The sequence below is a fragment of the Ixodes scapularis genome, unplaced genomic scaffold (assembly GCF_016920785.2).
Source record: "Ixodes scapularis isolate PalLabHiFi unplaced genomic scaffold, ASM1692078v2 PGA_scaffold3__209_contigs__length_174095766, whole genome shotgun sequence".
NCBI classification, from domain to species: domain Eukaryota; kingdom Metazoa; phylum Arthropoda; class Arachnida; order Ixodida; family Ixodidae; genus Ixodes; species Ixodes scapularis.
Window position 1 is genome coordinate 115,702,030 of NW_024609868.1, and position 24,362 is coordinate 115,726,391.

Sequence of the window (24,362 nt, forward strand, 5' to 3'; positions counted from 1 at the left end):
GTGGGCTATCGAAGGCACACACCCAATACAAGAAATGGACAAAACATATGATACCCATCTTTTGTGGTTTCTAAAAAGATGCAAATATGTTGATAGAAAAAAAAAAAAAAAAGAAGTTGCACAGCCATCTAATTCTGGGTATCTTCTCCTCCTCTATGTTCTTCTTGCCCAGTCAAGTTTCGGTTTCGAGCAGTTGCTTTCTTTTACTCTTTTTTTTTTAATATACGTGACACTCTTGAAAATATTGATTGGGTAGCCTCCTTACACCATAATAAACCACCTGGCAAGACATCAACAAAAATATTTGGGGAGGCTGTCAGTGTCCCTTTAAATGGATACTTCAACGAAATTTGAAGTATACCCGTCGTGTTCAAAAATAGTTTGAATATGACCCACAATATCCGTAAATGACAATCGTACGTTTGTATTTTGAGCCTGATGGCTGTATTTTTCGTTCTGGCAAGCGAATCTGGCAAGCACTCGGAGAGCAGCCAGCGAAGAGCACGCGACATCCCCCGCAATCGTGACGTAGGTCGTCTCGGGACGAGCAAAGCTGCGGCGAGGCTGACGTCGAGAGGATGTTGTAGTCGCTCCAGCCACCCAAGCGGCTGCTTTTGAACGAATTTTGAGGGACGGGTTAATCTTCTATAATCTTGTAGAGGGACAGTAGCAACTTCTGGGACTCACAGAAGAGATTCTTGGGGAGAGGGAAGTTCCTACTTCCCTTCTACTTTCGTGGTGGCCGGAGGCGAGACAGTTATCATCATTACCTTTCAAGTTTCCTAGACGGGCATTACAAACGAGGCGTTAGCGACATCCACCAGGTGCTCCATTCCTTGTTGGTGTCTTTTTTTAAAGGATATTGGTGTGTCCGATGTTATATCGGTCCGTTGAAGGTATATAGATCATAATATAAGCGCCAAAACTTCGTTGTAGTATCCCTTTAGCGGTTTTTGGTTCTTGCTCTAATTATAAGAAAATAAAATTAGGTAATAGTTGCAGAACATAAGCAGAAATCTAGTGTATGGAACAAGCCGGGAAGAGCTAAAACTTGAATTGAAAAATGCGTTCATTACAAATATATATATATATATATATATGGGCGGTTTCATTTGGATTCAGACAACGAGTGGCAGTCGTATTTTTTATTTTGCTTCAAATTTTTATATTGCGTGGCGCATATTCCAAGAATAACAATCCTTTTTTTTATTATTATTTTAATGTCCTGACATGTTTAGTTTCTGAGAAAAAGAAAATCCCAAAGAAGCGGGAAAGAACGACGAGGTTTCGACGATTGTCGTGTGTGGTGTTTTTGAATCACTCTCAATCTCAAAGTATTCAAAAGAGAGCGTCTATATTTTTTTTAGTGTGATGTATATGCAAGTAGGTAAAACGACAATATAATTACTGTTTATTATTCGTCGCTCCAACCTTTGTGAAAATCCCCAAACATGCCTCCGCGAACAACTAAGACCTAAATTGCGGATTTGGTTTTGAGTCGACTATGTTTAGTGTCGCTTTCAAAATAATACCACGTGTAGAACCTTTCATTGCCTTCCAAACCAAGCAAAGTTTGTGTTTTTATCATGTACGAGTACTGAAAAATTAATTATGAAACAGAAAGGGTTTTCACTTTTCGTTCAATTTCAGCACGTTGTATAAAAAGAAAAACATTTTTATCTATTTTTTTCTCCCATCGCGTTCTCTTTACACCCTTCTTTTAGCCAGAATACCTTCCGTTAGAGGTATTTCCCTTGGTTTTGAGTTTTAAGCCTCTCAATATGCTAAAAAAGAGTAAATGCCGATGGTGGGATTCGACGATTTTCGTGTCTGGCGTTTTTGAACCACTCTCACTCTCAAAGTATTCAAAAGAGAGTTCCGATATTTTTTAATTGTGATATATATGCAAGTCAATAAAACGACATTCCAACTAATATTTATTATTCGTCGATCCAATTTTTGTAAAAATGGCCAAACATGCCTCCGCGAACAACTGTGACCTAAACTGCGGATTTTTTAGTTAGTCGACTATGTTTATTTTTGTTTTTAAAATAATACTACGTGTAGTACCTTTCATTGCCTTCCACATATGTAAAGTTTGTGTCTTAATCACGTACGAGCACTGCGAAATAAATTATGAAACAGAGAAGGTTTTCACTCTTCGTTCAATTTCAGCTCGCTGTAAAAAAAAATAAAAAATGTTTTTTCTTTTTCTTTTTTCTTTTTTTTCTTGCGTCGCGTTTCTTTTTTTCTTTTTTTTTGCCTTTATTTTAGTCAGCATACATTCTGTTAGAGGTATATGGACTAGTTTTGAGTTTTAAGTTTCTACATATGCTAAAAACGAGCAAATGCTGATGGTAGGTTTATGGGTTATATATATCTGTATAAATTTTATTCTTTACTATAATAATCTAAGGGACGTTGAATAAATACTCACATAAAAGATACGAATGTCGTTAGGCGTATAATAAAAAGTTTGCGATTCCAAACGTCTAAAAACTTTAAAATCGCAACTGCCAAAAGAGGGTTTTAAGACAATTTCCGCCAGTGCCATGATTGGAGGGGCCCCAAGCCTAAACCCTATCCGCTACATAATCTATACTACGTTATAAATATCAAAGTACAGTGTAATCCACTTATAACGATACCAGATATAACGATATATCGCTTATAGCGATCAAATTTTTTAGATTTGATCGCTATTTTTTTAGATTTGACTTGATCCAGATATAACGATAATCGGCTATAACGATTGGATTTTGCGGTTTTCTCAATATCGTTATAAGTGGACTGCACTGTATAATATTTTAAAACAACAGAGTAAAATGCACTTCCTAAAATCTAAGTACAAGCTTAGATTTTTAAATGCGATATTTTATATTTATAATGCGAAATTCATGTTGATAACAGAACCGAATCATTTTTAGCATATTCAGAGGCTTAAAACTCAAAACCAGTGCATATACCTCTAGCGGAATGCATTCTTGGTAAGAGAAAGGTGCAAAGAAAACGCGAAGCAAAAATAAATAAATAAATAAATAAATAGGAAACTATTTTTTTATACAACGTGCTGAAATTGAACGAAAAGTGAAAACCTTCTCTGTTTTATAATTTATTTCTCAGTTCTCCTACGTGATTAAGACACAAACTTTATATAATGTGGAAGGCAATGAAAGGTTCTACACGTGGTACTATTTTCAAAGCGATACTAAACATAGTCGACTCAAAACAAAATCCGCAATTTCGGTCACAGTTGTTCATGGAGACATGCGTGGGGATTTTTACAAAGATTCGATCGACGAATAATAAATAGTAGTTAGAATGTTGTTTTACCGACTTGCATATATATCACAATAAAAAGAAAATATAGAAGCTCTCTTTTGAATACTTTGAGATCGAGAATGGTCCAAAAACGCCACACACAAAAATCGTCAAAACCCACCATCAGCATTTGCTCTTTTTTAGCATATTTAGAGGCTTAAAACTTAAAACAGAGGCAAATACCTCTAACGTAATGTATTCTGGCTAAAAGAAGGGTGTGAAGAAAACGTGACGCGAAAAAAAAATTAAAAATGGCTTTTTTTTTATACAGCGTGCAGAAATCGAATGAAAAGTGAAAACCCTGTTTGTTTCAATATTTATTTCTCAGTACTCGTACATGATAAAAACACAAACTTTGCTTGGTTTGGAAGGCAATGAAAGGTTCTACACGTGGTACTATTTTCAAAGCGATACTAAACATAGCCGACTCAAAACAAAATCCGCAATTTCGGTCACAGTTGTTCATGGAGACATGCGTGGGGATTTTTACAAAGATTCGATCGACGAATAATAAATAGTAGTTAGAATGTTGTTTTACCGACTTGCATATATATCACAATAAAAAGAAAATATAGAAGCTCTCTTTTGAATACTTTGAGATCGAGAATGGTCCAAAAACGCCACACACAAAAATCGTCAAAACCCACCATCAGCATTTGCTCTTTTTTAGCATATTTAGAGGCTTAAAACTTAAAACAGAGGCAAATACATCTAACGTAATGTATTCTGGCTAAAAGAAGGGTGTGAAGAAAACGTGACGCGAAAAAAAAAAATTAAAAATGGCTTTTTTTTTTTATACAGCGTGCAGAAATCGAATGAAAAGTGAAAACCCTGTTTGTTTCAATATTTATTTCTCAGTACTCGTACATGATAAAAACACAAACTTTGCTTGGTTTGGAAGGCAATGAAAGGTTCTACACGTGGTACTATTTTCAAAGCGATACTAAACATAGTCGACTCAAAACAAAATCCGCAATTTCGGTCACAGTTGTTCATGGAGACATGTGTGGGGATTTTCACAAAAATTGGAGCGACGAATAATAAACAGTAGTTATAATGTCGTCTTACCTACTTGCATATATATCACACTAAAAAAATATAGACGCTTTTTTTTTAGTACTTTGAGATTGAGAGTAATTCAAAAACGCCATACACGACAATCGCCAAACCTCGACGTTCTTTCCCGCTTCTTTGAGATTTTGTTTTCTCAGAAACTAGACATGTCAGGACATTAAAATGAACAGGATTGATATTCTTGGAACATGCGCCACGAAATATAAAAATTTGAAGCAAAATAAAAAAATACGACTGCCACTCGTTACCTGAATCCAAATGAAACCACCCATATATATATATATATAGGGTTTTTTTTTTTAAGCTTAAAGGGATACTGAAGCGAAACTTGAAATACACCTATTATGGTCAGAAATAGGTTCAATATGATCAATGATATTTATAAATCATAATCGCGCGTTTGTATTTTGAACGGATGGCTATATTTTTCACCCTAATGGGCCCGATTGGGCGCGCGCTCAAAAATCGGCCATCGGAGAGCGCGATGCGTCTTGGGATATTGGGCGCATTCGTGACGTCACTTGTGCCAGACGGGAAAGGCTACGGCGTGAATGTTGTGGTTACGAGCGTTGCCACTTGGTGGCGCGTCGACGATTTACGACCTGTGACAACGTGGCCGTTTGGGATGCGCAAGGGCTGCACGCACGCTGCACCACAGCAGGTCGGCAACCACGGCAGCACTGACAAAACCAGCTCTGAGGCCGGATTCTCAAAGCGAACTCACGACGAAAAAAGTGCGTACGAAACATTTGAGAGAAAACTCGTATTCTCGAAACGAAATTGTCGTAACCTTTGCGCAGGTTACGACAGAATCCTACGACAGCTGCGAAGCTGTCTTACGCACTTTTTACGATAAAATCAACAAGGCCGACAGCGTCGCTCAGTTACTTGGTATCGGCCACCAACGGACATTTATTTTTCTACGTGCTCTTCTCGTGCGTCCCGACTTCAATCAGCAAGAAAAAAGGAAGGAGTACTTAAAACAGACCACGACGATCAAGAACGCGGGATCCACAAACACACGAGAAGACAACGGCCACGATTCTGCCGACCGAGCGAGCTCGGCAGAATATAGTTGGCCTAGCAGCAACATCGACTCGGCGCACCGTTGTTCCGGCGGTCCTTGGCCAAGACCGTCTGTCCATGACCGGCTGGCCTGCTGAATGGAATATGCCCGCGCGACCCTTGTGGACCCTTACCGGATGAGTAGTTTGATCCCTGAACTAAATTTCAGAGGTCAATATTTTCCCCTTGTCATCTCGATCTCCTTGTTTTCCGAGACAGCGGTGACGAACGCTGTCGTCAAAAAGGGACTCTCATTGATTCTATCTCCTTGTTTTGTGTGATATAGAGCTCAAATAAACGCCATACGGATTACCTTCGCAACTCGGTATGTACACTCTGTTATTAGTATGCCATTTTTATTCCGACTCGACGCTACGTCACTGTCGAGCTATAGCAGTTCGTGGGAGCTACGCGATGTCGGTCTAACCTTTCTTTGCCGAGTGTCATGTCAGTATCGAGTTGCAATCGTGAAAGATCGGGCCAGAAGCGCTTACCGAAACGCGGTCTAACAGAACGAATCCAGCACTTCGATCAAACGCGCGTGTCCGCTCCGAGTGTGAACAGGTATTTGCGTGGCTCTTGCTGACACCCTCGTAGTTCAAACATATCCTTTTTAACGTCGGCTCGCAACTCGCGACTGGCAGCAACTAATACCGGCCGTGCCAGAAGCATGCTCGGGTCGTGTCGTGCAAAGAGCCGCAACGAGAACGAGCTCACTGTGGCCAACTACGCTTTGGCTTTCTCCGCCAAGGCTTTGCAAACGCGTTCAGGCCTAGGCGAATTCTGCCGGCACGCCGTATTGCCGCAGAACGGCGCTGCTATTATGCCACAAGCAATGTTGTACGGAACGGCATTCCAAGGAACGGCGTTCCTGGAACGCCTTCCTTTTAGGAGGAACGAAGGAACGCCGCCGTTCCATTTTGCATCGCTGGAACTGGAACGGGAACGCGTTACATTTTTACTGGAACGGAAAGAGTAACGGCGTTCCTTTTTTCGTCCAGCGGGGTGATCTTTATTTTATTTCTATCAGGAAAAGTATACAAACAATAGCTTTACGAAGTGCAGGATCTCTTTAACGTTTTGGCTACTAATCTTATAGATTATTTTGTGTGGTCCTCGCTTGCTAACAGTTTCGGGTGCAGGGGAGCTGCGGGCATTGATACTTTTTTGAGTGCCCGAAACTGTGGTACAAAAAGCAAAACTTTTAGTCGTATAGGAAAAGACAAAAGGAGAGGGTTGTTTCAAACTCAGCTGCTTTTTTTGGTTCCACGAATCCTCATACACCCAGAAATATTTTTCCAACTACAGCCATTTTTGAACTTCAATAACGAGACCTCAAATTACAACAAGATCACAGTTTGCCAGATATCGGACTCACCCTTGTATTCCGACCATTATTCACTTAAACGATACACAAAAAAAATAATAACCTTTATTCCTACAATTGTCCCCCACCTTCAAACTGAACAACAAATCTAACCTTCACAACGAAGTGTTTCTAGCTTTCAAGACAGACTTTCCAAAAGCCCCCACCCTCTCCTTCACTTGCTCGTCTTACGGACAGCAACATCGAGAAGCAACTGTTGTTAAGTTCTAACACAGCACTCTGTTGAATTGAAACGTGTGAGGTAGTTGTAAAACGCTCGTGCAATCTTGGATAAAAGTACATTCGGCTCGTCTCAAATTATCCGCTACAAACATGGAGATGGTTAATAGCTGAGATTTTTAACATGAACATATCAACAAATGAAACCCTGCTTCCGCGTGTTTTCTTCTCCTGTTGCCCTTCCATCACGACATACAAAATCGTAAGCTGACTATTAATGGGATAGATAAAAAACTTTGTTTGATTTAATTAAATATGGTAATTAGCAAAAAAATACAAATGTAACGTACATGTAACGATACGTTCCATTTCTTAAACTGTAAGGGGAACGAGTTCCTTTTTCACATATGGAACTTGTAACGGGAACGCGTCCAAAAAATCAGAAGGAACGAGGAACGACCTTTCGTTCCTTTTTTTGAGGAACGTGTACAACACTGGCCACAAGTGATGTCACGAGAACTTCCCCCCATCCACCAGATGAGAATTTGAAATCGTTTAATTATGTTTAAAATTAGTTCTCCTGTGTTTTACAGCGCAATATTTATATTTCCGAGGTGGTGCCTGTCCCTAGCCCATATTTATGCAACAAGATCGGCGCTAAAATTTCGTTTCACTACCCCTTTAACAGATATGTTTAAAAAAAGCCATGAAAGTTACACTCATGCCGCTTGTGGAGGTGAGTGATACGGCCAGGGGGACATATTATAGGGGGACATATTACAGGGGGATAACCGTAACGATCAGTTGTATAATTAATTAAAGTTCGTTAATTTTCTTTCTAATTAATGAAAATAGACATATGGTTTCAATTAGAAACTTGCTCAGCGTCATCGAAAACCACTAAATCAGTTATTTTCAGAAAGACTTTCGGCGCGTGAGAAGCGTAGTATTGTATTAAAGTTACCACTCGTGGAGCAGGTACAAGGTTGGGGCTAGATAAGACTCATAAGGGAGGGAAAAATCGCGCGGCCGCCTTATCGCAACCGCTTGCTTTGTACTTGCTCCACACTTTAGTGCACTACCACGCTTCTCACGCGCTCAAAGTCTTTCTGAAAATGACTGACTTAGTGGTTTTCGATGACGCTAAGCAAGTTTCTAATTGGAACCATATGTCTATTTTTATTAATTAAAAAGTTAATTAACGAATTTTAGTTAATTAGTCGACTGATCGTTGCGATTATCCCCCTATGATACGTGCCCCTGGCCGTATAACTCACCTCCACAAGCGGCATAAGTGTAACTTTCACGGCCTTCTTAAAGAAATCTGTTAAGCTTAAAAAAAAAAAAAAAAACCCTGTATATATTTATTAAGAATGACACTAATATTTCGGCTAGATACTAAGATAAAGTGTCGCGAGAATTACATGAGGAATTTGAGATTAGGACCAGGGAGCAAAATAGCACAAGTGACACGTCCGTGTCTTTATCTACAGATGAGTTTTAATTTGTGAAACGTGGGCTGAGTGGATGAACAAGGTTTCGTTGGCTATATTTTCTTTTCAGTTGAGAGTGCACCTTGTCCCGTTTCCCTTCGTCTGTGTGCCTGTGTTTTTCAGCGCACTTTTTTTTTTCGTTTGCAATAAACCAACTGGCCCAAATCTCCACTTTATTGCAGCATGATACTTCTTCGATATCACGGGGCAGAAATCGAGGGCCCTTATTTTTTCGGACCCGGTACACTTGGTATGTACACCAGTCGGAGATGCGTTCCAGGCGCCAAAGCTAAACCTCAACCAAGTCTGTACAAATGACGCAGTGTTGCCAACATTGGGGATTGTTCCCTGTATTTAGGGATTTCCGTCACTGTCTAGGGGCAAAGCAAAATTTGTTCAGATCGAGGGATTCATTTTAGAGCGCAGCTCTTAGGGGCCCGTTTCCGGCTTGAGCGGCGTCGCCGTCGGCGTCGGCGTAACCGCGCGGTGCATCATGGGAAATGTCCCATAATGCACCGCGCGAGCCCCCCACCAAGGTCACGTGACCTCGTGGGGGGTCACGTGACCCCCCAAGTCACGTGACTCCCCTGAGGTCACGTGGCCCCCTCCTCGAGGTCACGTGACCCCCGCCGATGTCGCGTGACCCCCCGATGACGTCATCGTCACTGATGACGTCACCGGCATCCACATCGTCATCGTCATCATCACTGATGACGTCACCGGCATCCACATCGTCATCGTCATCACTGATGACGTCACCGGCATCCGCATCGTCATCGTCATCATCACTGATGACGTCACCGGCATCCACATCGTCATCGTCATCATCACTGATGACGTCACCGGCATCCACATCGTCATCGTCATCATCACTGATGACGTCACCGGCATCCGCATCGTCATCATCACTGATGACGTCACCGGCATCCACATCGTCATCGTCATCATCACTGATGACGTCACCGGCATGCACATCGTCATCGTCATCATCACTGATGACGTCACCGGCATCCACATCGTCATCGTCATCATCACTGATGACGTCACCGACATCCGCATTGTCATCGTCATCATCACTGATGACGTCATCAGTGACGTCACTGATGTCGTCACCGGCATCCGCATCGCCATCGTCATCGTCACTGATGACGTCACCGACATTCGCATCGTCATCATCACTGGTGAAGTCATCAGTGACGTCACTAATGACGTCATCGGTACCCGCATCGTCATCGTCACTGATGACGTCATCAGTGACGTCAGTGATGACATCATCGGCATTGGGGGTCACGTGACCCCCAAGGTAACGCGACCCCCCCCCCTGGTTAGTTTAACCCCCCCCCCCCCAGTGCCCTTCCCTCCTCCTCCTCAAGAGCTGCGCTCTAATTCGGCGTTACAGGGAGTTGTAAGCGGCTTTCATTTTTTTAATGGGATTCAGAGGCTTTTAGAGGCACACTCCTTCCCTTTTTCCTCCTCGTGCCGGCAGAGTGCAGCGGGAAAAACGGGGTTAGAGATAATCTCCAGCGGTAACAACAGCTAATTCGGGGGGGGGGGGGGGGGGGGGGCACGGGGCACACAAGGCTAAAGTAACAAAGATAATTATGTAAAAATGTCTTAACTAAGCAAGTTTAACCTTTAAATGGGCACCCAACCACAGGAATAAGCTATTCCATAACGATGATTCCAATATTGACGCAAATTAACACTTTTTCTGATAATCTAGAAAAATCTGGGGAATTTTTTTATACAATTTGGGGAAGTAACGGCTGCGGAGGTTGGCAACACTGCAATGACGACACTCTAATTCTATTTTACAGCGAAGCTGTTTATTGCTAGGGTTTCGTGGATTTTTTGTGTGCGTCATCAAAAACTCTATTTTCCTCGCTAATTTAGTGAAAACTTTCCCCGACAAATTTAGCGGAAAAATCTCCCCGGTAAATTTGGCGGATGAATTTACCGGCCAAATTGTGCGGAAAAATTTTTTGCCAAATTTAGCGGATCCCCGCCAATATTAGCGAAAAAATTCCCCGCCAACTTTAGCGGATCCCCGCCATTAGCGAAAAAATTCCCCCGCCAAATTTAGCGGAATAATTTCTCCACCAAATTTAGCGGGAAAATTAGCGGAGAGGAGGAAGGAGGGGCAGCGCTTTCTCCTCGTCGTTGTTCCAAGCGCTTGCGTGCTTTGTTTCCTTTCCTCCGCCGGGCGGCGGTCCCGTCGCGCGTGTCCTCCGGCTCCTCGGGGCGGCGATAGTCCTTGACATGTGTGTGCGTACCTCTCGTCACAATGACCACCGATGAAGACTATAAATATGTTCGTACCTTTGTCCAAAATTCCGTGTCACGTCTGTGTCGTGCGCTAAACAGCTTTGCTGGTCATTCACCTTCACAAGGTAGAATGGCTCATGACTTTTTTTTTTTTTTGCTAAGAACTCTGGAAACACGTTCCCAAAATCAAACTCGGCGTGCGAAACTGACGTCGAAATTTGCAGCAAACAAACAGATAATCCAGCAGTCAAATGCCTTGAACCAGTCTCGACAACGATTTTAAATCGTTTGAATCGCACAAGAATACCGCCACGCCTAACATTGTGTTTTACAGTCGCTAGATGGCGGCACAGGTCTCAGCGAAGCGCCGACTGACTACGGTTGTGTCACGATCTACGTTTGATTTTGATTTCATTTCACCCAACAACCAACAACAAAGTAACGAGCGAAGTCAGTCAGCGAAGTGGTGGGGAAGGGGAAAACGAAGGGGAGGGCAAAGGACTCGGAACAGCCGAGCATCCACCGCATCCACCACGGAAACGCGGCGGCGGCGTTGGGAGCTTTGTTGTCAGTCGCCAAGCGCCGAGCAAACGTCAACGCCTTCTCCGGCCAGCACTCGCGGTGTCGTTGTGTCGTCCGCTCGATCGCCGTGTCTTTCGAGGAGAATGCGTCACCCGTCCGGCTGAACCACCGGTGGAACCGCGAACGGACAGAAGCGAGCACCGGTCGGATATTTACTGCGCAATGTCGTCGAGTGCCGGATACCCCCAGGGAGCCCTGCTCGAGATGGCCAAGATGGGAGATGTCGGCGACGCTGCCAACGTGACCACGCCGACGACAGTCGCCGACGAGGACAAGTTTTACGGTGAGTGGTGACAGCGGGCGCCGTCTTGTCGCCAGGGCACGGATTCCTCTCTGCAGACAGAACCTTTCGAAACGTGCACCTTGCCGTAGTGTCGTCTGCTTTAAAAGAAAAAAAATAATAATAAAAATAAAAAATAATAAATTAAAAAAAAATAATAATAAACGAGTACGATTTAAATATAACGCGACGTTGACGCCTGAAATGATTTAAAATGCGGGTGCGGCGGGAGCGCTTCTTTCGCCTTCAAGGCTGTGGCGCGACGTCTTTTGCCGTGCCGCTTCGGGCAACCTGCCCATTTTTTTATTTTTTTTTTCTTGGTTTTAGTAGGGGTTTTGAGTTAGTTTGGGAAGGCTGACACAAAGCAAGCACGCAAGCGACGCAGCCGTCTCGCGGGTTTACTTCCATCAGCGGCCATTCATGTGTGCGTGTGTAAACACAAGCACGTTTTTGGGCTCTCACCGCGAGTGTGACTTGCGCGCTGCTTCGGAAGTCCCGATGGGCGAGAGCCCGTCAGTGCTTGATCCTCCCCGAGTAATTACAGTACGGCACTCGAACGTTTCTAGATCGTTCTGGTATAAGGCGATCGCGATGTTTACCTTTGGGCGTAGGCGCGTGGCACTCAAGGAGATGACTCACGGGTGTCAAAGGCACGCCGACTCCGCCCCCTTTTTTTAGAAAAGCCCGACTTGAAAGGAGCTACCGACCTTTTGTACTCTCTTCCTCTATCTCTCCGTGTATCGTTCTATCACTCATTCGTGTTATGTAAATCAAGTCATGAAATTACTGGGAAGTATTGCGTCTAAAAAAGACAGGAAGAAGCCCGTCTTAATCGTTTTTTTTATTAGTATTGCGCATTTAAAGTCTTTTGATACTTTTGTTTTTAAATGCTTTAAAAAAAAGAACTGTTTTTGTTTTTCTTACAGCAAAATTAAATTACGCTTCGCCATACCGCTCAAATCTAGCGCTGTTGACCTGGACCAGAAACCCAAGTTTTAGAGCGAACCCTTATTGGGCGCGTTCCCGATGCCTCATTCAAAATTTCCGCAAATCACTTTTGAATTAGATCACGGTAGCCTCCGAGGTCTTTGGCATCCGGTCTAATCCGCTAGAGCAGTGGTTCTCAAATGGGGGTCCGCGAAGCCCTGCCTCCTCAGTCTGGCCTGGCAATAAAAGTTGTCTTTTTTCAGATCGAGAAGGAATTTTTTTCCACTTTCGGGCGAGTTCTATCGTGTGTCTGTCAATAAGGGAACACTACTCCCCTCCTGCCCTTAGTGAAATTCATTTATTATATCCTTATTACATTTAACCTATGCCTTCCCCCTTCCCTCACCACGAACGGGGTCCTCCATCATCTCCGCCGATCCACAAGGGGTCCGCGAAACATCGATGGTTGAGAACCACTGCGCTAGAGCCTCATTTGGTCGGAGGCTGTGCATACTGCGATGCGTAGTATATGTTCGCGGCAAGAAAAACGCGGCTATCTTTTCCCCCAAATATCCGCTATGTTTTCTCAAGGTCACCTAAGGGCAGATGTGCCCAGGGGTCCTGAATATGAAAACTATGAGGGGCTCATTGTGTTCGAGGCTGGTGCCAACAAACAACGTCGTAGTAACGTCCACTCGCGGTACTATTTCTGCCGTTGTTAGCATCGGGCACAATGGGAGCTTCGTTTTCCTTTTGCGTGTTCTATTTTTATTTATATTTGTTTTATTGTGGCTCGGTCTGCATACATCTTTTTCTCGTGTGTTGCAACCTGCTTCGTTGCTGCCGTTAGATGGTCGTTCGAGGAGGTGTGGTATGAACGCTGTAATTATTCACTTGATTACAAAAAAAAAATATCAGACAAACTAGCAACCTCGACGTTACCTACTGATATTGTTTTAAATAACCCAAGACAAAAGATGTTTCATGTCCTAGAGCGATAAAAGAGCGTTTGTCTCGTATGCGCGGATATTGTCACCGATGAAGGCGACGAGACGATGAATAATGAACTGAAAATAAATGTTTAATTGGCGAAAGTTCTGTCAGAAACAAAAGGAAGAACAAAACGTCGAGTAAGCAGCCGCGAGCGACGATGCGTCGGCGTGACAGCTGGGGCCCTATGTTGCGCCTTCTGGACTCCCACGGCGACTGGGGAGAAGGAAGTGACGTCAACGACACAGCAAACGCAGATTAGATGTTGACAGAAGAAAACAAAATCAACATGCAATCTGCGTTTGCTGCGTTGTTGACGTCACTTCCTTCATCCATAGTCGCCGTGGGAGTCCAAAACGTGCAACATAGGGCCCCTGGCTATCGCGAGTGAATGAATCGGCATACCGCGCTCGTCTCCTTATCTACTAATGCTCGCCATCTCGAATATTCGACCTATACACGTTTCCACTTAAAGAAAAAAGGAAGTATTGTTCATACGCCGCGCGAACTAGTTCATACAAGATTTATTTGTCGGAGGAAGAAGAGATGTTTTGGGCGGTCGAACCATGTACGTCTCGATAAGATAGCATATATTTAATCTAAAATGCGCCTGCATCTGTCTTATTTCTCCACACAAAGGGGCAAATCAGTAACCCTCCGCGAGGAGCCGGACTTTTTTGACTGCGGTAGAGAGCTAGGGAGGGACTGACTGAGCAAGGTCATTCTGGCCTCCTTTTCTCTTACGCTCGGGGTAAGAAAAAACAAGAAACTTCTAGATAAACGGAGAAGCGTTTATTCCCGGTCATGCACGCGGGAATATTTAAAAAGGAGCAGATTTGAGGTTTTTATAGGTGGTATTCACTTGACGTCACTCGCTTGGTACGCTGGCATCGAGCGCCGCGGCTGCCATCGTCGAGGTCTCTTTTTCATTCCGCGATGTCGCTGCACCTTCCGTTTGCCCGTGTCACATGCTAGCCGGGATTGTCAAAAGGTCTCAGGTTTTGAGGTTGCTTTACGATATGCAGGGTTCTGTTTCTATTTTCATGCTTTGTATCACGGTTGGAACAATGCCATTCCCCGCTCGTTTTTGTCGCCAGCGCACTCAGCCACCACTCAGCCGGCTCCGTGCCGTGCCCATGGTGGTCGCTCCTCTGCACAGACGCGAAGCGTGGCTTCCTACCTGGGTTTATAAATAATCATTAATGCTGCTAACTGATTTTACGGAGCTATTTTTTTTTTTCTGAATGCGAAAAGTATCGTTTATTTGTACAAAGTAAAGCAGTGTCGCGGCAGCGACCCACTCGCTCTACGAAACGATGAGATGGTGCGTAACAGCAACCTGTTGTCTCGTGTAGACTCTACTGTCATTTTAGAATGACCTCGTTTACGCAGCAAGCTTCCCCACAAATCACGAAGTCATTTCCGTATACTGGGCGGAAAACTCGTCGCGCCAAACGCAACATCTAAGATGACGGCTCGACGGTGCCGCTCCCTGGCCAAATAGAACCTGCAGGCTCAGCGAGTAGCACTGATATCGAAGAAACTGTAAAAGACACAAACACATTCCGCACATCACTGGAAGAGCGTTCAAAGATCTTAAAGGTCCGCCCAAATATGCATGTATACCTTTTCAATACCTAAAACGTCGACTTGATGAAGCTTTGAATTGATAACAACTAGGGACCAGTTGATTCGTATGTCGCGTGACATGAAGTGCAAAGACCTTTAAGGATCGTAGAACTTTTAACCTTCCTTTATCTAGTGATATGCGGAATGTGTTAATGTCTTTTAGAGCTTGTTTAAAATAAAAATATAAAATCTGCTACATTTTTAGTACTCTTGTAATTTGCATTGCTGTTCCCTGCAGAAATGCGTAACTACAAGCAGCGTTTGTAACGCTGCTGGTCTGTTAAACCAGGTCTAATTTACACGCTCCCTATTAAAAAAAAAAAGAAGAGGCATTTACGCGGCGCGAAAACTGTCATTAATAAATATTATTTAAAAGAACGAGATAATTATATCTCGGCGTTAGATCATCCAATGCAACAGGCACGGCCGCTCCATCAAAAACGAGGTACGGCCCGCCACGTCTCGGCGCCGTACATAGGTGACGGCGAGTTTGATCAGTTTACAACTGGCCGCGTTGACGCCGCTCAGCAACAGCGGAGAGGAGCACGGAAGAAAACAACCAGCGCCGGTTATGGACAGCGGCTCTCATTAGCTGCCATTCCAGGGGCCTTAGCTGTCATTGGCCAGCAGCGCCGCGGTGGTCGCCCCGGCTGCGCGCCTCGCCGTTTCGGACCGAGCGGCCGTGCTACAGAAGACGCCATAGTTCTAACATGATCCCGAGAAGTAGAATTAAAAACATGCGGCAAAAAAAAATCGAGAAAACGCAGGATATCTTACGCCCCCATGACGTAACATATCGTGGGAGTGAGGGGATATCTTTCAACTCTTCACCTCCAGTGTCCGTGCTTATCCTCATAACTTCTTATCTCTGCCCCGCGCCACAATAAAGCTATAATAAAGCTTTAACTTCACCCTCATTTGTGGGATCAGGCGAAATTCCATGGAAATTGCTATCGTTCTACGAGGGCCTTGCGAGGAGGGGGGGTGGCGGGGGGCGGGGGGCGAGGCGAACGTTATCTTTAGGACCCTCGTAAAGTATTTGGGGTCAGCGTCGGTTACCCCAAGTTACTGAGCTAAGTTCAACTAAAGACCTAGGCACATCATTCCTAGTTATTGAAGAGTGGGTTGGATTGCCGTTGATTCCTGGTCATGGTGTTCCTGGTCCAACTGTATGAATGGTTCCCGCTTCCTAGTGCTCGGGGAAGGGCAAAAGGTTCGAGGTACCTAATTAATTTGCCACATTCGCTGGCCCTTGGTTTTTTAATGTTTATCTCGCCTTTTCTTTCTTTCTTGCTTTTTTTTTTTTTTTGTCGGTTGACGTGTATGATTTTGTGCCAGAATAGGCAGTGCACATGTGCATATTGTTCCTGTTTATAATTAGTTTACGAGGTCCTATCCTTGGCTTCGTACCTGCTGTGTGCTTTGCCTCTATAGCAGTGTCGATGGGTAACCCGCAACGATCCTCGCTTCGAGAAGAATATCGGAAATCCTTACTTATTCTTGTTTGACACGCCTTATCGCAACGGAAGTTCGCCTCGAAAGTTGCCCAGGTATACTCGTGCTGTCTATTAGGCTTTCTAACAAGTTAAACGGCTTGTTTATTTTGTTGGTGTTTCATAAAAAAAAAAAGCGCACATATCTGTAAATTCATCACGTGTGCTGTTTTGTCATACTGTGGTGGTCTAAGTCTGTTTCACCGAATCTCTAAAAAACAACTGGCTCGAAAAAAAAAAATAAAGTCGCACAATAAAGTCATTTGATTTTTTCTGCCATATAGATTTAAAAGTACAGTTGCTTTCCGCGCACTGTTGCAGATTAGAACAAACTTCTCGGAGAACTTGTACTCGCAGATTACCTCGAAATCTTTTCTATGTGCTCATGTGCTAAAAGGAATTACATCTGTATCATCCACATTCTACTAACTTCAATTACCGTTGTTTTAACCTTACCTTAGCGAAAGGTGCTCAAGGGATCTATTTTCATTTTCACATTGCCACCTGCGAGTGCGGCAACATTTTAACTAACCGGTGTTTGTGCGTTATATTTTTTCACACTGCACCGCGTAGTAGGGGTTTCCTCGGCTTCTCTGTAAGTGACTGGAAGTAATCAATACATACATAAATGAAAAATCGACGTCTGCCTTCAAAGTGCTATAATGCATGCAATGTTGCGTTTAGGAGCGATTGTTTGAATCTTTTCGACGGCACCATGACAGAACAGCACACGACAAAACGGCACGCGACAAAACAGCACGGTCAAAACAGCACGCGTCAAAACAGCACAGCGTCAAAACAGCACGACGACAAAACAGCACGCGCCAAAATAGCACGCGACAAAACAGCACAGCGTCAAAACGGCAAAGCGACGGAAGAGCACGTGCCAAAACAGCACGGCGTCAAAACAGCACAGCGTCAGAACAGCACAACGTCAAAACAGGACATTGACAATATAGCTAGGGTTTGGCGTTTTTGGTTTTTATTATTTTAAAACTCGGCGTAAATTTTTCGGTTTTTATTCCAAGCAGAAGTTTTCGGTTGATTGCTGACAATATTTGTAGACGCATAAACTTTTCAGTTCTTTTCGGTTTATTGGCGAAAACCAGTATACTGACGAAAATGCAATATTCAAAGGCGTTTGTTTCAAATGAACAGTGAGTAAACCAGGTACTCGATTTTCATTTGTGTGCTGTCTGTGGCAGCCGACGCAACCTGTTCTACAAGACGCACTGGGGCCCTATCGTGATCTGGCATTATTGTCGCATTTGTACACAGGACGAATATGAGCTTTACTATCATTTCGGTCGGAGAAGCAAATATCAAAATCCAAAAATTTGCAAGCATTGTACTCAGTGCGTCTTTCCCCGATTTTCACGACTGCGAGTGGTGGTTGATTCGTGCAGACCAAGAAACGGCAATACTGCAATCGTATTTATGCCCTCCTCTAGTATATAGACGGAAGCTAGCGGTGCTAAAAACTGTGCTGTATTTACGAATGCCCTTTAATTTTATTTTACAGTTCACGATTAAATTTTCTTTTTTTTTAACAAAGACTTCGGCACACAAATCTCTATCAGGTGAAAACCCAGATTTCGTCCTGAAGACCATTACGTCGGTTCAACTTTTGTTGAAAGTTGAACCGATCTCGGAGACAAGCTGAAAACTGCGAAAATGTTCCAAAAGCCGGGATTCATGATTAAAAATCAAATACCTCTGACTTGCATAACAATACCAACATTTATCAGACGTTTCGTCTCTTATACGGGAGACATCATCAGTGCGGCCTGGGAACACCCCACTAGCTACCAGAAATCCAACGCTTCTTCTTCCTTCTCTTCATCCGTAGCGCTGGTTCTGCCGACTTCTTCGTCTATGGCATACGAAAGGAAGTGGTTGTACGGTCAGTAATGCATTCCCCCGCCCATCCCTCCAAAGGCCCTCGAAAATACAGACCTTTTTCAGTTAAAACTGAATTCGTAAAAAATATTTCGTCGTACTTTTACCGGTTTTATCGGTTTAAGTCAAAAACGCTGAACCGACGTAATGGTGAAAAGGAATGGAGGGTCTAAGCCAATTCGTCGAAAGCCAACTGGTCGACGGCCAATATGTCGAATCCGTTCTCATGGTAGCAAGTTGGGAGTGGGGAGTATGCTCGATGCGCACATGAAGGCTCCGTGGGCAGTGCCGAAGCCCCCGCTGGTGCGTATTATGGCTTTTTCTCGAGCAGTTCTGCTAATATTGACGCGCAAGTTAGCTGGTGATGTAGTCTACAATAAAGGAATCAATCGCGCGGCAATGCGTTTTTTTTTTTTTTAGTTGTTAAAAGGAAAGAAAAAAAGAAGTGTGTGCGGCAACGGTGGTGCTTAGCCCATGATGTACGGCAACAGCATTGCGGCTATGGCAAGTTTCTGCTTCACCGGTTTCCACTCGATCGAGGCCCCAATTCGTCGGCACTAATCTGTGAATTTAACTCAAAAGAACTTCTCGCCTGCAAGCCGCAGCCGCGTGTTTCCGGGAAATCTTGTTCACGGCGAATGATCCCCGCAGAATCCGTGCCCGTGGTACACCTTGAATTCGCTCGACATTAAAGATGCCTTATCTTCTCGGTTCTATCAATGCATGTGTAATCGCTAATCGGCGCATCTCCCGCTTTTTTGGGGGGACGTTTTACGCTTAGGTGGTAATTACGAAACGACGAGTACCCTCACCGGACCGCCGGAAACCAGACGGTTCATAACTTGAACTTATGGATTTCTTTTTCCCAATAAATTTTTCTTTTTCGCTGGGTCTAAAAAAAAAATTAAAAAAGACCAGACAACGCGGCCAACATTGACGCGAAGATGTCACCTCTAACTACCCAATCTTTTCAGAGATCAGCGCAGTTAAGCAGTAGTAACTACTGCTAACTTCGTTTGTTTTTAGCAATCACACAGCAGCACCAGTCGGGACACTGACTTAGCAATGAAATAGGCTATAAATTCCTGTATAACCTAGCGACAGTAGATGAAAGGGTTATGAAGGTTCGAAAATATTCACGCAAAGGGAGGTGAAGAGCACGCTCGAAGCTGCTACATACGTGCTCTTTTGTCGCTGTGCTGTTTTGTCGCCGTGCTGTTTTGGCACGCGCTCTTTTGTCGCTTTGCCGTTTTGACGCTGTGCTATTTTGTCACGTGCTATTTTGACGCCTGCTGTTTTGTCGCCGTGCTGTTTTGACGCTGTGCTGTTTTGACCGTGCTGTTTTGTCGCGTGCTGTTTTGTCGTGTGCTGTTTTGTCGTGTGCTGTTCTGTCGCGTTCCCCTTTTCAACGACGTTAAACGGTAATGAAGAACCCGCTTTTATTTATTTATCGATATACGTCGCCTGACGTATATTTTCCCACTACATTTAGCGGGGAAACTGAATGGGTCTGTAGGTCACGTGACGTCGATTTCCCGCTAAATTTAGCGGGGAAACTGAATTAATGTTTGATCCACAATACGTGAATTTGCCGCTAAATTTAGCGGGGAAACTGAGTTCACGTATAGGTCACGTGACGTTTATCTTCCCACGGTCACGTGACGCCTTTTTCCCCGCTAAATTTAGCGGAAATGCACGGGCGGGCGGACAATTTTTTGGGACGGAGGTTAGCGTTAGAAAGCGATTCGTGCTTTAATAACTTGTCGGCACTCCGCTTGATAGGGGCCCCATATTCTACTGGCAGGGGGCTTATGCAATCGAGACGGGGTATACTTTTATGGGTTGCGGAGCAGCGGTCGAGCACGATGGACAGCGGTGTTGTATAGATCAGGCCACACCCTTCTATTTTCACCTTGTCAGTGACCCCAGGCGTACCAGCTTCCCGTTGTCCAAGAGATGCTAATCGGTTTTGACCATGTGCAAACGGTTCATGCAACTTACAAGCTCGAGTTTGACACCTCACCCTTCACCACGTACGTTCTTCGCGCGGAAGAACACGGCCCGGACGCCCTCGAGCTCCTCAGAGAAAGACCTCGTGTGCTGTTTCGCTTCGACGCTCGCGTGACACGACGTGATGTGTCAATCGTACCCGGTGTCGCGAGGATCCGTGCCCCAACGAGTGCCGATGTACACGTTCAGGCGATACGTTTCTTCCCAAGTGAAAGCGAACGTTCCTTTGCTGCACGAAGTCGTGAACGAAATGGTCACGGGGAACGCTGCTCGCGTCGTGTTCTCACGTCTGGATTGCTCACTTCTCTTTAAAAAAAAAAAAATAATAATAATAAGCACGGAAGGTTGCTGCAAGATGTGAAATGAAACAGCTTGGAACAACTGGCGCGCGATAACGAGGCGCAGAAGGAACGCAGGAGGAGAGAAGGAAAGGAACTCTGTTGTCACACAGACCGACTTTATCCGGGTTTCGTTGTTTTAGTTTGGTTTTCGCAGTACTGAACACAGTTCGCAGTACCTCGTACTGAGTTGCGGTGAGCGGACGTGTCTCCTGGTTCTCCTCGAGCATCCGAAGCTAAGTGCCAGTTTTTCTTCTTTTCTCTCTCTTTTTTTGAGAGTTGATTGGAAGTGACTATGCGGTAGCAGTATTAGGTTTGAACAGCAGCAGTTAACGTTAGTTTCGCAAAGTAGGCTCTGTTTGAATTTTTGGCGGGAAGGGACGGTTTGTTCCCGGTCTAGACATGGGTCTAGATTTGGGTCGGCATGACAAGGGTGGGGACGAGTTGGTGCAGTGCGAGGGGTGTGGGAGGTGGTGTTACCTGGAGGAGACGGGTTTCGGGAGCCTGGAGGTGGCGGCGGAGGTGAGTTTCGAGTGTCGGCTTTGTGTGAAGCTTCAGCAGGTAACTGGGGAATGGGAGGGTAGAGTTCGGGAGATTGAGGCCCAGCTTAAGGCAGAAGGAGAGAAGCGGGTGGGTCTCGAGGCCCAGGTAGACGAGCTGACTAGGCAGCTTAATCATGAGAGGGAGCAGCGGGTCGGCCTCGAGAAGCAGGCGGAAGAGCTGGGGGAAGTATGGAAGGCGGGTTTAGAGGAGCGTAAGAGGGAGTGTGACAGTAGGGTAGAGCGCCTGGAAGGGGTAATTCGAGCGAGTGAGAGTAGCGAGGAAAGAAAGGAGGAAGTGTCAGTTCTAGCGGGACGAACCACCAGTCTGCAGGCTGGGGTCCCTGGTGGTCGGGAGTCCGGCCTGTTGGCAGGCGGGCTCGACGACGCTGGAGAGCTGATTGAACCTCAGCTCAATGGCGCCTTCGAGCAGCAGGCGTCGGGCAGTCAGGTGACAGGAGATAAGTCGCAGGGCAAAGGCGCGCAGGCACCAGGGGGATCTAGGGTACTGGTAGTGGGGAGCTCTAACGTAGCACGGGTTAGGAGGGGTGTACATAACAGGGTGAAGGGAGACCAGAGGGTAACCGTAGAGGTCCAGCCAGGGAAGTGTATGGTGGATGCTATGACCGCAGCACGTGAGGGGGTGTGGGATAACCGGGAGGGAAGGAACCTAGTAATAGTTCATGCGGGGCTTAATGATGTGCTGAAGGGTAGGAGCCAGAACCTCGGAAAGCAGCTAAACGTGGGAATACGTAAGCTGAGGGACGTGTCTGAGAATGTGCATGTGGTTGTGTGCACCATTCCAGAAGTTCGGGGGCAGTCCGGGTTAACGGAGAGGAGGGTTGTCGAAGCCAACGGAGTAATTAAGGGTATGAGTCGACAGCTTCGGTACGACGTAATGGAAGTAAACAGAGAGGTGTACGAGGCTGGCTCCCGCCCTTTTGCAGATGGCATTCACTACAGTGAGGCCACGGGTTACAGGGTGGGGGATAGGATGGGCCGCACGGTGACTGCTTTTTTGGGGGGACCGAGGGCCCTGGGGGCACTGAAGTAATTGAAAACCCAGCGAAGTCAGGAGAGGCACCCAGGGTTAAAAAGAGGAGAAAACGTAAGAACAGGTATAAAAAAACAGCACAATCAGACATTGGATATATTAACATGCAGGGTGGTAGAAATAGGTTAAAATGGGAAGAGGTAGAGGAGCAACTAAGAAAGGAGGATTTAATGGTGTATGGGTTTGTGGAAACACATCTCAGAGACATGGAGCAGCCACCTTGCAACCCTGACTATGTGTGGGAAGAATGCAACAGAATGGAGGGAACGAGGAAGGGAGGTGGAATTGGAGCATTTATTAAGAAGAATATGAACTTTCAAAGGATCAGAAAGGAGTGCGCCGAACATTTGTGGCTGAAAGGAAAAGTCGCTGGGGAATCAACAGTCCTTGGAGTGGTTTACTTATGGACAGGGACAGGTGCTAAAGAGGAAAACAGAAAAATGATTGATTGCATATCAAGAGACATTAGTGAACTAGGGGAAGGCTCCGAAATAATTATTATGGGAGACATGAATGCCCATATTGAGGGTCTGGATGGGTATACGGACTCAACTGGAAGCATATTACTAGAACTGGTGGAAAAACATGACTTAGTTTTATGTAATACCAGTCAGAAGTGTGACGGGCACATAACTTGGGAAACTGGCAATCTGCATTCAACTATAGATTACGTACTCATGTCACACAAAATATATGGTAAGTTACAAGTAATGAAAATAGATGAAGAAGGTTCCAAAAGTCTTGGTAGTGATCACAAACGTATTAAGCTGAATTTTGCCAGAGAAGTAAATGCTGAAACTAGACAACATAATTCAAAGCAAACTTTCTGCAGCGACAAAGAGTTGGAAATAGTTGTTGAAAGAATAGAGGCAGCAGTTTCAGGGCAACGGCATACAGATTGGACCTATGAGAGCCTAACTAGGCTTTTTGCTCTAGAACTAGACAAAGTTAAGAGTAAACGAAAGGGGAAGCAAGGACATAGACCAAAAAGCTGGTGGGACAAAGAAGTGAAGCAAGCGATACAAAAACGTCAGGAAGCCTCTAGAGAACACAGGTATTCCAAGCGTAGTGGGGAGTCCGAAACGGAAGTAAAAAGAAAATGGGACAATTTTATAACATGTCGCCGAGAGGCATCCAGTTTGATCAATGCGAAAATTCAGAGAAAGGGTGAGGAATGGATGAGTAATGTAAGTAAGAAAGATAGAAACGCTGCCAAGAAGTTTTGGGAGCACTTGAACTCACTCGGTGAAACAACGCAAGCTAGACAGAGGTTCATACTCTCGCATCAGGGAGATCAATTAGAGGGAGATGATGCGATACAATATATAGGAGCAGTGATGGAGGAGAAATTTCGGGAACGGTTACATGTGGAAGATAGGAGAACCGAAGGAAGTAGCAGTCCAGTTTGTGACATCGCGGATTTTGGACAAAGAGAATGGGAAAAGGCGGAACGAAGAGTCCCTAGTGGCACGTCGACAGGCACAGATGGTATCCCTATCAAGCTGGTGAAGAATTTGGGTCCTAAATCTAAGACAAAACTAAGGGAGGTAGTGAGTACCATGATAACAAAAGGAAATATTCCAGATGAATGGAGGCTTAGTAGGATGAGTATGATATATAAGGGAAAGGGAGATAAGTCTGATATTAGGAATTATCGTCCTATAACCGTGACACCGGTTATTTACAGGTTGGTAATGCAGATTATAAAGAACAGACTGGAGGAATGGGTAGATTGCGAGGGCATACTGGGCGAATTACAGAACGGGTTTCGAAAACAAAGAAGGTTGGAGGACAATTTATTTTCTCTAACACAGTGTATAGAAATAGCGCAAAAAGAAAACAGACAGCTCTGGCTGG